The sequence below is a fragment of the Mustela putorius genome, unplaced genomic scaffold, assembly GCF_011764305.1.
Source record: "Mustela putorius furo isolate JIRA1106 unplaced genomic scaffold, ASM1176430v1.1 tig00000695_pilon_pilon_pilon, whole genome shotgun sequence".
Classification (NCBI taxonomy): Eukaryota; Metazoa; Chordata; class Mammalia; order Carnivora; family Mustelidae; genus Mustela; species Mustela putorius.
In genome coordinates this window covers 8085219-8100068 of record NW_025421447.1, presented here as the reverse complement: position 1 = coordinate 8100068, position 14850 = coordinate 8085219, and the positions used below count along the sequence as shown (strand labels likewise).

The 14850-nt window shown below is 55.2% G+C and overlaps 1 protein-coding gene across 1 annotated transcript in view; it reads right to left on the bottom strand.

The window, feature by feature from the left end:
• The window catches only part of NTN1 (netrin 1), a 173012-nt gene extending 159259 nt beyond the window's left edge, over positions 1 to 13753 (bottom strand). Inside the window, exon 1 of the mRNA XM_045083375.1 lies at positions 13614 to 13753. The gene's annotated coding sequence lies outside the window, so the exon portion shown is untranslated. The remainder of the gene's footprint in view (positions 1 to 13613) is intronic.
• Positions 13754 to 14850: the final 1097 nt, after the last annotated feature.

Genomic DNA, 14850 nt, shown 5'->3' with positions numbered 1-14850 from the left:
GTTTCCGCCGGCCCCACGCCCCGGGGGAGCGCGCGGGCGGGGCGAGGGAGGGGAAGACGTGCTCCCTCCTGGTCCCGGCCAAACACATCTGTGTTTGTTTTCTTTGCTGCGCCGAGGTCGGGCCTTCCTCCAGCCGGGCCTGATGGCCCCGGTGGCACCGCGCGCAGGGCCGTGCCCCCGTGGGCAGACAGCCGAGAATCCTGAGGAAGAGGGGTAGGGGGTGGGGAGGTAACCTCTGCCGGCTCACCCCTTCTTCCTGAAGCCCACCGAGGCGGGAGAGAAGGGGCTGCTACCCTGCCCGCCCCCCCCCCCCACACACACACACCGGTTGTCACCCTGTGGTGGGCCTGTGTACCGGGAAGGCGACTCCCTGCGTCCCAGGGATGCTGTGGTGGACTGGAGTCCGGGCCCACTCCCCCTTCCTGACTCGTCTTCCGGCCTCAGGCGTGGGGGGGGGGGGGGGCGCCTGCCCAGCCCTCCCCAGGTCCCCTGAGGCAGGCTTGTATGTTCAAGGGTGCTCAGCCCCGCACTAGCTCACGCGAGCCTCACTACAGCTTTGCAAAATTGATATTAATTCCATTTCACAGATGAGGAAACTGAGGTCAAGAAGTTTGCCCAACATCTCCCAGCTAGTAAACATGGGTCAAATCTGGCAATAGAAACCAGGGAGGGCTCCTTCTCTTTCTTGTCAAGTGGATAGCAATCCCACCCAATTACAGGCTCCCCAGCCATCCTGGGGACCACCCAAGTTTTCCTTCTTGCCTCACTCTCTGCCACCTTAACAAAAGGACAGAGGACAGTGACAGCATCCTTCGACTATCCTGCAGAGCCGCCAAAGCGCTTTGGGGGAAGAATACACTGGGCTGGGAGTTTGAAACTCAATCCCTGTTGGTTTGTTACTTTGAGATGAGTGATCGAGTCATAAATCTAGACTGAAAGCCCAGGGTTCTGGTTCTGGCCCAAGAGCTGACTATTAGCTCCATCAACTGTCTCCTTTTGTCTTACTGGCATTCTCCTAAACTGTGAGAATCCAAGAAGGGGGCCTCAGGGCTCTTTTGGCCCCAGCTCTGTCTCCTTGGAAAACCGCCTTCCCCAGCCTCCCTGAGAGACGGCCACCCAAGCCAGCTTGGGTGTGCACCACAGCCCAAGGAAATAAACGCATTCCCTTGCACGATAGACAGCCCAAATTCATCTCCTGCCCTCAGGAAAGGTTTTAGCTTTGCCTTCTCTGTGCCATTTACCACTCCCTACCCTGTTTATTTCTGCCGTGTGGCAGAGAGGATTCTCGGTGACTTACGAGGCTACTTAGAACCTGGCAAAATAGCATAAATTAGACAGTGAGGTGAGAGATGGAGGAAAAGTTTAACTCTTGTGGGCTGGGCGACTGGAGGGCCAGGTGGAAAGCCCAGAGTGTGTGGCCTTGGCACAGTGTCGAATCTCTCTGTGCTTTGCTTTCCTCGCTTGTAAAAAGGGGACAGTAACATCCATCTCATCGGATTACGAGCACCACATGAGTAAGCATATACGAAGACTGTGGCTTATAATATGTGGACACACAAAATGAATTACATAATGTACACAAAGAAGGTATACATATAAATGCTTATAAGGTCAGGCACACAAAAAGTGGATACAGCCGTGTTCGTTGTGACGATCAGGTTGCCAGATCTTTATAGATATTTAAAATAAGTTAGGGGGCGCCTGGGTGGTTCACTTGGTTAAGTGTCTGCCTTTGGCTCAGGTCATGATCTCAGGGTCCTGGGATCAAGCTTCTCCCCCCTACCCTCCCAGGCCAGCGCTCTGCTCAGCAGGGAGTCTGCTTCGCCCTCTCCCTCTCCCTCTAAGCTGTCTCTCCCTCTCATTCAAATACATAGATAAAATGGTTTTTAATTTTTAAACAATAATAAAATAATCCAAAGAAGACCATTTAATTACATGCAAAGACGTTCATGACATATTATAAAAGGGGGGGAAGCAAATTACAAAACATGATGCCCCCCCTCAAAAAAACCCACTATGCACAGTATAAGCTCATTTTTTTTTTTTTTTTTAAAGTACGCATCAAACATGAGAACGATAGTGAGAGTACAGATGCTTTTTGCTGGGGCATTCTCAGTTTTGTATGGTAGAGAAAGGAGAGGGAAGAAAAGAAAGAAAAACCAGGAGGACAGGAAATGGAAATAAAGCAAAAATGGTCCCTAGAATGCCTTATTCACCTCCTATGGGTAGGTCTATTCGTCCCTCAGCTTTCCTGCGGCCCAAATGAAAAGGAAACCACGCCAGTTACACGATTCCCAGTGTCCATGAGATGGAAACAGACAGACCGATTACTCAAGAGAATTACAACTATTCTCGGTACTAAGAGGAGACAGGAATTTCTCCTGGGATGGGGGGGGGCAGCCATAAAGGGAACACAGTATTAAGTACTGAGCCTACATCCCCCAAGAACATCCCCATGGCAGTGACAGCAGCGAGCTCTGTGGGCCAGGTTCTGCGTGACAGCTCGTGCTAGAAGCAGGTGGCATCACACAAAAACACAAGTCAGGGAAAGCCAGTCTGGCCAGGACAGGTCTGAAAGAGGCAAGTCAGGGTGTCCAGCTCACTGCCCACCCCAGTGGGGTCTGTTTGGGGGGTTCTACTGGGCTGGCTTTCAGGGCACACTCCAAGCCTTTCTCCTGCTGTGTCTTTTCTGTCTGCAGAGAATTTTTTTTTTTAATGTTTTATTTCTTAAGGAACCTCTACACCCAACATGGGGCTTGAACTCACAACCCCACGATCTCCTGGAGGTTCAGAATATTCTGACATGGTAGAACGCATCTACCTCCATTCAAAACCCACCTCCCTGCCGCTAATACAGTTCAGGCAATTCTACCTCCACGTGGTAGAGACCCAGACCAAGACCAGCCTCTTGCAAGTTTTGCAGTCAACCCTCTATCATCTTTTATCGGTTTTATCGGTGAGGCAAAAATGTTTCCAGTTCTTTCTGTGAGTTCTCACAGGACAGTCTTCTGGCCACTGGGCAGACTCTCCCAACACCCTTTTGTTTGTCAGTGTCCCTCCCTAAAGCATACTGCCCTCTGAGGGGACAAATGAAAAAAACAGATGTCCAAGTGTTGTGAGAGCTTCTCAAAGCGGTGCTTATAAATACACACCCGAAAAGGCATGTCAGGCACAAGCAGGAGTTCAAAACACAACAGTGCCGCTCTTGGATGAGAAAGCAAATTCCCAGGTGTTTCTTCAAGCAATGCGTCCGGCGGAGGTGGGGCACCATTCTTGGCACCAGCCTTACCGGGGAAGCCTGAGCATCACGCTAGGAAGAGGAGAATGTGGTCCTTTCAAGAAAATCTAGAAGGAGCCAGAGGAGGAGCGGGAGGAAAGCCAGAAGACTCGGGGGCCCTTAGAAGCCAACGGGGAAGTTTTAAGGAAGGCTGGGTGGTGAGCGGTGTCGCTGCCTTCAAGGTCAAGATAAGATCTGAAACAAGTCCTTTGGATTTGAACAACAAGGAAGTCACCAGCGACCTTGGCCAGCAATGACAGAGGAGGGGTGGAGACAGACACCAGACTTCCATGGGTCCTGAAAGTGGGACAGCAAGCGTAGACGGCACTCACAAAGTGTGGAAACAAGGGGTAAGAAAGAGATGGGGTGATTGGAAGGAATGGAAGGAGAGAGGCTGGAGACAGACAGAGCTGGCCTTGTAGAATTGGTGGTTACGTGCCAAAGAGCCTCTTGTCCCAGCGGAACAGGAAGTGGCAGCATCTTCTGACAGCAGGGGAGCAGGTGGGAGCATTGGAGGTCCAAGGACAAGGGAAAGCTTGATTGGGGTCATATGGACGAGAGGCTGATGCTTGCTGGCCAGAACTCGAACTCCTGCTGAGGTTCCATCTATGGGAAAGCAAGCCTCAACCGTCAAAGTCACAGTCCTCCCCACCACCCCAGCAGTGCTCAGCAGCTCCCTTGTAGACCTCAAGAAAGCAGGACCACTGGATTAATCCAGAGTTGCAGCTTTCTTCCAGGAGGAAGGACAGAAGGGGCCGAGGGCTGCTGCCAGGATGGACCATAGAAGCCAAGCTAAAGAGAGAAGACATGAAGACAAGACATGGAGAGAATGGGAAACTGAGCCCAGGGTTTCTAGAACTGTGCGGTCCAGTGCGGTAGTGACCAGCTACCGTAACTATTTCAATGTGGGCTTGAATGAATTAAAATGAAATAAAATTTAAGGGTTCCTCTGTGAACCCTCCTTTGGATGGAGGCGATGAAGAACATTTCAATTATCCCAGAAAGTTCTATTGGACAGAGCAGCTGGTCTAGAAGATTCAGGACGACAGGTGTGGTAAGTAGCGGAGGAGATCGTGGTCTCAAACTGGAGTCCACAGGGAAGATTCCAGAAAGGCAACAGCTCAGGTGATGATGAGGGCTGCTGAGGGCAAGAGGGGGCTCCCTGCTGGGAGGCAGAGGTGAAGGGGACCAGGTTTAAGGAGGTCCAGGTGCCTGACGAGCTGTTCCCCGGGTCTTAAAGGCACACAGGGCCAGCCTCAAGACTTGGGGCTGGTGTCCTCAAAGGAAAGGAGAGTGACCACGATTGTGGGGTGTGGGGTGGGGATTCGGAGGAGGAGATGGGAAGGCCCTAAAGGACGAGGGTATCGTTTCTTTGATGAAGACAGAAGGAGTTTGGGGGGTTGAGGAGGACAGCCCCTGCCCTTCCCCAGTCCTGGGCGTGGGGGAGTGTGGTCTGGAGAGCAGTCCCACAGAAGAGGCCTGTGGTGTGAATGAGGGTAGGCTGGAATGGGGCACGAGTGGGAAGGCAGGTCGGGGGAGCACTCCGGGAACACCGGGAGGACGCTGGGGAGGGCAAGGCCCAGCGATGGGGGGCAAAGGGCGTCACAGGCTAATGGTTTGGGAGGAAGGGCTCAGAAGAAATGAGATAACCCAGAGCCTTCCTCGTGGGCATGCGCGAGGGTCCTACTTTCTAAATCAAACATTTATTTAACGCTTACTGTGTGCCAAACTGTCTTCCAAGCATCCCACCGATCTAGTTCAGAATATTCGTAACACCTGACAGGACAGGCGTAGATCGACTCCTCTTTGAGGAGGAGGAAACTGAGTTCCAGGGAAGTAGATGCAGAGACCAGGGACTTGAACTAACGCGATGCAGTGCCAGGGTCGGGAAATCTCCGTCACTGCTTACTGCCAGGATGGACTTGGCTGGCGCTAAGCTTTCGGCCCCCTTGGGCCTCTACCATGGCTGGACGGAGGAAAGTGTTTCGAGGTGCTACCAGCAGGACAAGTGGAGACCTGTCTCTGTGTGTCTGGTCCCCTTATGAGAGCAGACATCAAACCAGGGGGTCCCCGGGACTCCCAACAGAGGCTGTCCACTGCAGCGGCAAAAGAATGGAAGATTCTGGAGTCTGATGCAGGCATCTGGCCTCCCCACAAGGGTCAGGGTGGCCTGCTTTGGATAGTCTTTCTCTGGGAAACAGGAAGAACGGGACGCAGACAAACCGTGATTCCAAGTCCACTCGAACTGACCTTGTGTGACCTTGAGCGAGGCACTCTGCCCATCTCACGGTGAAACAGGGGTCATCACATTTACAGTAAAGGCGTGTGAGACTGATTTAAAAGATGGGTGGGAGAAGAAAGAAGCTTGCCCCATGAATGATTGTTTAGGGGTTTTTATTTGCACTTTGGGTTTTTTATTCTCAAAATCCCCAGATCTGGTTCCCAGATCCCTGACCCCAGAAGAACGAGAGGCATTCCCCTCGGTTCTAGGATTCAAGGGCCCAGCTCACCCGACAGGACTCACGGAGGATTGCTCAAGGTGATTCCATTCCCTCGGCAGGATTTTGGGATCTGGGACTGTTGTGGGGAAAGGTTTTGGAGCATGGAAGAGGCTTGAATCGTGTGGAGGGTTTCTGGAGGTTTACGAACCCTCAGAGCTGTGGACGGCCCTCATCTCCAGCTTGGACCTCCCCAGTTGCTGGCTTCTCCGCCAGCCAAGGATTCAGGACTTGGGCACAGAAGCCCATAGAAACCCCAAATCCACCAAATCCTTTAATATACCAGAGCTCTTTGAAGGGGTGAAAAATGCCTGTGGATAGGGGAAACCAGCCCCATGTAATTTATTTTCATTTCCAAAAACCTTTTGACAAGGTCCCACTCTGAAAACTATTAAAGAAAATGCTTCACCATGGGGGGAACCATTGTCAGGAGGGAAGGAAACAAAGATGTCAGAGAAAGGAATGGTCCTCTGGGTGGAGAAAGTTGCAGGGGGGCTCTGAGCCCAGAGTTGGAGCTCTGAATCAGGGCATCCTCGCAGGGAAACCTCAAAGTGCAGAGGTGATCTCAAGAGACAGTATACATGGGCAGGAGGACACAGACAGGGTTGGCATATGGTGACGGATTTGGGGGAGAAATAGCTTGAAAAACTATTATAGGGCTAAAGGTTCTCAGTTGCATTTGAAAAATGTTATCTTAGGGCCCGGATATGGGCTGTTTCCTGAACATTGTTTCTCCAAAGAGGTGCTGTTCACATTTTGGGAAAGAAAATTCTTCACTGGGCAGAACAGTCCTCTGCCACGACAGGCATTAACATCCTTGACCCTTGTCCCTTAAACACCAGTAGGCCCCCCCCCGACCCCCAGTCCTTGCATTTATACATCCTCATAGAAGAGCCTCCTGGTCCTCCACCCCATTCTGATCTACCTGAATTTTAGCCTAATGTGCCACTAACCACCTTCCCACCAAACACACATAAAGACAAAAAAATCTAAAATTCTCAGAAAAAGAAATGGAAATGAAACAGGAGGCATTTGTGTTTAGGATTTTCTGGAAAGGTCTAGTCATCGTTAGGTCCAAATGCTTGTGGAAGTGGAGATGGCCTGGGCAAGAGTAACTTGATGGTGTGTAAGTGCTGGGAACATAAAATAGGGGACAGGATGGGGAGTGCCAGGAGGGAAGGTGCGTCTCACCCAAGGCACCGGGGTGAAACGGGGGTTGCCTCTCTAAGAAGGATCTAGCAGAGCAGAGTTAAGTGAGGAAGGGAGCCGTGGGGATATGGAGGTTGGGGAAGGGGAAGAAACGTGCTTCTAGGCACTGAAGACAGCAAGTGCAAAGGTCCTGAGACACAGCTTGACTTTCCAAGGAACAGGAAGGAGGCCAGCTTGGTGGGGGCTTGAGGAGTGAGATGGAGACTCATAGAAGAGGAGGTCAGAGAGGTGAGCACAGGCCAAGGGACACAGACTTTGATAAGGAATCTGAACACTTTGGGATCCATCGTGGGTACCCATAGCTCTTAATACCACATTGTTGCCCTGACCAATCCATGAGCTTCTCGAGGGAGGAATCAGGTCTTCTCCCTCTGACTCCCCAGTGTCTCACACCCTGCCAGGCATAGAATAGGAACGCACTACAAATTCACAATTAAGTAATTAAAAACCGCAGAATTATGGACAACCGGTGATGGTGACCAGCTGCGGCAGGCAGGAGAATGCCCCTGCCCCCAAGGAGAAAATTCACATCGTCCTCCCTGGAACCTGTGAATGTGGCCTTATGGGGCGAGACATGATCTTTGCTGACGTGGCTCTGTTGGAGACCACGAGTTAGGAGGATCACTGTGGGTTATGTGGGCGCATCCGAAATACCGCGTCAAGTGTCCTTCTCAGAGAGAGGCAGAGGGAGCGCTGACAAGATGAAAGAGAAGGCCACGTGAAGACACAGACACAAGACAAGAAGGCCAGCGGCCATCACCGCGGCCCCTAGAAGCTGAAAGACACAAGGGACCAGATCTCCGCTGGAGCCTCTGTGGGAAGCACGGCCCTTGATTTCAATCCAGAGATGCTGCTTTCCAACTTCTGGCAAATTCTAGAGCTGCCTGAATTCAAAGGGTCCCCTTCACATCCTAAAAGGTGGCCTTATGGGTGGGAGAAAGGAGCAGAGCGAGGGACCACTAACCCTCCAGTCCTGAAATGTTCCTGAAGCTTTCTTCTCGGGAGCAGGGACCGCATCTGGCTCTTCATTCCCTCCCACAATGCTGGGCGGAGGATTTTTAGCATCCGCTTGCCAAGGGCTTGCTGTGTGTATGGAGGTGTTGTAAACCCCCTTTTCCAGAAGCCGGGATTTCGGGAACCCCTTTGTGATTCAGTCCAGAAAGAAGGCAACAGTCTCCTGAGCATTTGAGAGAAGCGGAGCCACACTCTCTGGGTTCTCCAGTCCACAGGGAAGCCAGAAGGTCTTTATTTTGAACTGTTTGTCGGCGGAGGTCAGGCATCTTCTATTGTTCCAGAACCACAGATCAGGATGGTTGTAAGAATGGGAGATCCCGGGACACTGTTACTCTATGAAAAGTCACAGCTGACAATGGCATCTATTCCAGCTACCACTGAGGGATGCGGGACAGGTCCCACTCAAGTTCCCGAGAGGGCTGCGGTGCTGGAGAAGAGGAGGAAGAGCTTTCCAGAATGTCCATTTGTTGCTCTCCCACTTAGTGAAGAAGCGGACCCCAGAAGGCTGAGCAAATTGCCCCAGAGCTAATGTTCCTCAAGATGGCTATGAGCCAACCAAGGAGATGGCAGGTCTCCCGATTAACTGCACTTGGGGAAAACCTGCTATATTGGGTCTGGCTAACTTAAGTGAAAAAAGAAAAACAAAACAAAGCATCACTTTGCCCGAAAAAAAAAAAAAAGGCTTTTGTGGCAACTGAATACATAGAAAGTTTCTCTGCCTAAAGGAGGAAGCTTCTGTTAATTGCAAAAACCAACTGTGCATAAGAGCTTATTTCCAACCCCCCCCCACACCAATATCAGTCAAATGAGGTGTGCCCGGTCCATGTGTCACACAGGGAGAAGGTTAAGGGGACTTCATTCCAAGAGGGGCACAGGATGGAAACAGACGCAGACCAGTATTGATTGACATTGGGTGAGTGTGCTGATTATCCAACTATAACAAAGTATACAGGGTGGGGGAGGGAGGCGACTTCTCTGTCACTGATGCTCCCATCAGGCAAGGAGTAGCCACCATGCTAGCCCTCCGAATGATGCCAGAAAGGAGAAAGAAGCCTGCATGGACGTGACCTACCCTGCAGAGCAGCCTCCTAGCCTCTGGCTGAGCACTCGGTCTCTGGGGTCTTTTGGGACACCCAGCTTCCCAGCCCTTCTTTCAGGGAGCTCCTTGGGTGCACAGTGGGACAGTGCTCCCGTCATGCCCATCCCCCCCCCACCTCTAGCCACACCTCTGTGACAGTGGGTGCTATGGTGCGTCCCTCCCAAATTTACACAAGGAAGCCTTAATCCACAATGTGATAGTATCAGAGGTGGGGCCCTGAGTGTGGAGCCCTCATGATGACATTAGTGCCCTTAGGAGAGACCTGATGGCCCTCCGGACGGGGTGAGGACACAGCAAGGCGGCATTCATCTATAGACCAGGAAGAGAGCCCTTGCCATGAGCCAAACTGGCGGGCACCTTGGTCTTGGACCTCCCAGCCTCCTGACTGAGAGAAGTAAATGCCTATAGCTCAAGCCAGCCAGCCGGTGGTATTCCGGGTACAGCACTGGGCAAGCCACTCCACCTCTCTGAGCAGCAATCCGCTCTCCTGGAAAATGTGGACATTGACATTCTGTCTCCTTCCTGCCTCCCACCGGCCCTCCCTCCCTCCATCTCTTCCATGGATATCAGGAGTCCCAAGCCAACAGGCAGAGGCAAGAGGCCCCGAGGTGTCCAAAGCCCTGAACAGATTTATGTTTCATAAAGAAGAAAGTACAGTAACCCCAGGGTCACCCCACTCACTGCCCTGGGCCACCAGAGATCAGGTAGGGGACAGTGACACCAGCACTGCAGAAGACTGGGCTTTGGGGTAATAACACTTTCTGAATTACTAATAAGTCAGTGAGCAGGACTTAGGGAAGACAGGCAGGGGGACAGTAAGGCAGCATCAGTCCCACGACCTCATGCCCGATGCCTAGCATGGTTTGGCACACGGTGGGCACTCGAGAAATGTCTGCTGAATGGAACAGAGAGGCGGCCCAGCCGAGCCAGCGCATAGAACATGTAAGGATCAGGGAGTTGCTGATGACCAGACACATGCCTGGGTTCAAAGCTGGAGGGTCTAATTCGGGTCTGCATCCCTGAACATTTGTTTCCCATGAATTCTTTACCCGAGCAAGGAAGACTCCCGACGTAGGTCATGCTGGCCTCACTCTAGAACTCCAATGATCCTTGGCAGCATCAAAATTCCATAATCTGTGACCACCCCCCCAACCCCCACATATACACACACGTACCATGTCTCCTGGCTCCAGAGCAGAAATCAGCCTGTTTCAGCAGGAGCCCAGGACCCTCTCTGGGCTTGGTGCCCTCACCCTGGGTCCAAGGGACTCAGAAGAGACAGCTGCCTCCTGCCTGGGCCCCCCTCAGCTAAGATCTGATTTTCTCATCATCTGGATAGTCTCAGCAACTCGCAGCAAAGGGATGAACCAGGCTGACCTTTCTGGAGGTTTGTTTAAAGCAGAACAATGTTTGTCTTGTCCAAACACTATGAATTACTCCAGAGAATCCTGCCCAGTTTTACAATCCACAGCTACAAATGGCTTACATAAATAGGAACTCGTCCCCTCCACTCCCCCCCCACCCCATTTTTAACAGCTTCTCCTCTCCTCCCCCCCACCACTGCCACCTTCTTCCACGCCTTCCCCCCATCCCCCCATGCCCCCACCCCACCCCGTCACACCTTCTCTCTTCTGAGCCCCAGCCTGGTGAAGGGCCAGGTGTCAGTGCTCGGGGCCACAACTCACCCCTGGGTTACTGCTGGCATGGGTTCCCTATGGCGGGTGGGCTGCTCTGTCCCTGGTGTGGGCAGGGGTTTGCCTTGCTAAGTGGGGGGCAGGGGGGCCTCTGGGCGCATTTGTACTGTGGGGGGGGGGCTGTGGTGCACAGAGCTAGGTCCAGCTGTAAAAGTGTGTTGGTAAGAAAAGTCCCCTTGGTTTGCGGGGACGGTCAACGTCCAACCCACGCCAACCGTCCTCATCTGGTGGGATGTTCAGCTCATCCACAGCTTTTTCCTTCTCTGGCTGCACATTTGGGGGGGGGGGGATCCCCAGGTATCTCCTCACAGTACACCCTCCCCCCTCCACTTCAGGCCTCCTGGGGTAGGAAACAGTAAATGCTGATCAAATATAAAGCACAGAAAACCATCCTGGGAAAGCAGGGTCAGCTGGGGACAGAGCCCAGTTTCCTAAACTATCTCCCTAAATACATTCCCTACACCACTTGTGCCCAAATGCTTTGGGAAGCTTGTTTAAAATCAGATTTCTAGGCCCCTCCCCAGGCGAGGGAAGCTATCTCTGGGGGTAGGGCCCCAGAGCCGATGCCAGAGTCTGAGAAATCCCCTCTAGCTCAAGTCCTCTGACTCAACAAGCTGGGTGACCCCAGCAAGCCACTCCAGACTCACCACCCCCATCAGCACAGCGGCCCCAGACTCTCTGAAAGGACCCTTCCTGCTCTTAGACCGTGTGGTTTTAGGGACAGCTGGGTACTTGAGCCCAAAAGCAGCAAGGGTGGGTGGAAGCAGCCCAAGAAAAATTTGGGAGAGTCCTTGAAGCCCCCAGGAGAGGTGCTGGTGAATATCTGGACGGATGCCAGGGGAGTGTGAGGCCAGATTGGTGGCTAGGGGTGGGGGTGGTGTGTGGGATCCTTCTACTAAGGGTCCCCATTGGGAGCCAAATGCGATTTCATCTTTGTTTTGCAGACAGGGAAACTGAGTCCCAAAAGAGAGGAGGGACTTCCACCCGGAAGCTGGTGAAGAGGCAGGTGATGCCCTCCCCTATGCATTCTGGGACACCCCTCTGGCAATCCCAGAAAAAACCCTTCTCCCCCAGCTGCTTCCCTTGTCACTCCAGCCTCTCAGTCCAGCTGATGTTGGCTGTCAGGGCCATAGTTCCTTCTGGTTCCGCATTTTCCTTTGATGGGAAGATCCCACTGGGGGTCCAGAAGGGTCCAGAGCCAGATCTGCCCCTCGAGGAGGACACACCGGTGAGCCCCAATAGCAGGAAAATCAAGCGCCTGGAGCTTCATCCTGGAGAAAGCCAAGCCAGCCCTGCCCACCCGGAGATCCCACAGCCGGGCTGGGGGCGTTGTCGGTTCCCAGTCCGCCGGGTCAGGGCTGCGGTCGCAGCGCACGCACGATCCCGCTTGGCCGGAGGGCGCAGGGCGCTGCCAGCGAAAGGCCCTGGCTTTCAGAGCCGAAGACCGCTTGTGCCCCACACTGGCGGCGACCTCGGGAGGTCAGAGGATCAAGCCTCTGGAACTCGCAGACGGACGGATAGGCAGCCCGTAGGGTCCGGGCAGGAGTGGCCAGCCAGAGGCCGCGGAGGGCACGGGGTCCCCTCTCCAGGCCCCGGGGAGACGGAGCCCACACCCCCGCGAACCCAGAACCAAACGCCTCCTGGTGAGGGTCGGGATTCCAGGAGAGCGGGCCCTGCTTCTATGATCTGCTCTGCTTGTGCGCTGGAATCCATTGATAATTCGGGAGATCCAGAAGCTTGCTGCGTGACCTCCGGCCCGCAGCGAACGGCTCGGAGCGCCGGCCCTCTTCTCTTTTGCGAACGGCGGGGCTGGAGACCGATGCTCCCCAAGCCCCAGCTCCAACGTCCGCGCCTTGAATTGGCGGCGTCTCCTTCTAGGTTGGCATTTGATTTTCTAATCAAGCTCTTTGTCCCCTGCGGCCTTAACCCGAGCCCCCCGCTTCCCCGTCTCCCTCGACCCCCGCCTGGGTCTCGCCCTCGCCCGACTTTCCCGTCGAAGGGCCTCGAGTGAGGGATTCCCGGGAGCCGAGGCCGTGGCCGGCGGGTCCGCTGCGCGGGCCGGGGCTGTATGGAAATGGCCAGAGAAGCCGGCGGGCGCGGCGGCGATTTATTCTGGGAGTGACAGCCCCTTTGAGCGCTCAGCGAATGGCATTTTCTGTCTGTGAAAGCCTTTCTTCCCACCTCTGTTCAGATTAGCCCGGGGGATGAATGCGCCCATTATCCAGCCCGCTGACCATTCTGAAACGCCAAATTAATTACTAAGCACTGAATCAGGCGCCGGGGCCGGGGCACCGGGAGGTGTGAAAATAGCAAGCGGCTGGAGCTGGGGCAGAGGCGAGGGGCGCAGCGCCGAGAGGCCGGGCGGGGTGGCCCGGGGCGCGGGCGCGACGGGGCCCGGGGAGGGCTTGGCCGGCGGCCCAGAGCGACCTGCCGGCGCGACCCGGAGCGACCGCGGGGCGAGCGGGCTGCGGGGACCCGGCGGGCGGGAAGGTGCGGGGCGGGGGTCGCGGCTCCCGCCGGCCCGGGGCTCGCCAGGACCGCGGGCAGAGCGCGCCAAGTGCTGCGGGCGCCGGGCGGAGGGCTCGGCCGGCCGTGCGCCGCGCGCGGCTGCGGGTCCCGGAGGCGGTGCCGGATCCCACCGCCCCCCGCGCCGTCCCCGCCCCGGCGCTGCGCCGCTCCGGCTGCCCTCCGAGGCCTTCCCCAAACTTGGGCGCCGCCCTCCGACCGCGGCCCGGGCGGGAGCTCCCCGAACGCGGGGCCGCTCCACGCCGCCCTCCACCCCTCTCCCGGGCCCCGACTCATGCGGGCCGGACGGCACTTACCTCCCGAGGCGCGGGGCGGGAGAGGGAGGCGAGCTCTCGGCGGCTCCCGCTGGAGTGCGAGGGGCGCGGAGGAGCGCGCGCCTTTAAGACTCTTCCCCGAGACTCCGCCAGGTGGTGTCAGGCCGGCCGGGCCCGGGCGGCTCCTCACCCCCGCGGCCACCCTGCTCTCCCGGCCCTCCCCGGGCCGAGCCCCAGCCGCGCGCACCCACTCCGCGCCCCGCGGCGCCCGTTCCGGCCGCGCTGAGCCGGGAGCACGGGAGGGCAGGATGGGGAAGACTGGGGACCCCCGGATGCCCAAGAGGAAGCCTCTCATCCTACCCACTCTAGCTCAGGATGGCCCGGGGCTTGGAGGAATCTATTTTTGGACCGGGTGCTGGGGTGGCGCCGGGGGAGAACAGGGTTGGAAAGTCTTGTCCAAGGACGCGCGATTACGTCCCCGCTGTCATCACCTCGGGACGCGCCTTGGTCCGTGCTAAACTGGTCCTGTCGCCCTTGATCCAAGATGGCGAGCTGACACGCCTCCCCCAATCACCGCGGACAAGACCGAAGCGATAAAACAGAGGGAGAGCTGTCGCCACTTAAAACTAGGGGGGAAGTGTCATTCACACTCCTGCAACAGAAAAGTTTAAGAGGACCCGAGGGAAGGTTGAAGGAACTCCGATTCCTCCGGCGAGAAGCAGGAGGCGGCCTGGAAAGAGCCTAGAGCAAGCCTGTCTCCCGTGTGGCTGCTCCAAGTTCAAGGCAGCGAGTGCGTTCACGCGCGGGCCGCACCTGGGAACGTGGCGCAGGGCTCCCCGCTGCCGCCCGGCCGCAGGCTGACAGGCGAGAGCCACCGTTCTAGCCCCAGGCCATTATTTAAAATTGCAAATCATGGGTCTTCCCTTTCAGGAATTATTTTTTGACATTTATATCGAGATTGCTGGCTGCATTAATAACTAACTCAGGTTTTCTGCCTCCGTTGTTTACCTTCCTCATTCCTGAGTTTCTCCGTGTAGTTTCTGACACAACTGAAATGCTGCTTTGAATAACCCTGGGGGAAGGACAGGTGGGCGTGGGGACTTTCTGAGTCCTTGCGTGTCCAGGAAAGTCTCTGCTAACTTCCAAGCAGGAACGGGTTGGATATAGGGTCCTGTAGGATCTAGCACCCATAACCCTTTATGGACCCTGCAACTTTGCAAGATAGGGGTGCCGTTAGCACTAAACAGGGAAGCGAGTGGAAAGGGCTTTGCTTTGTGCC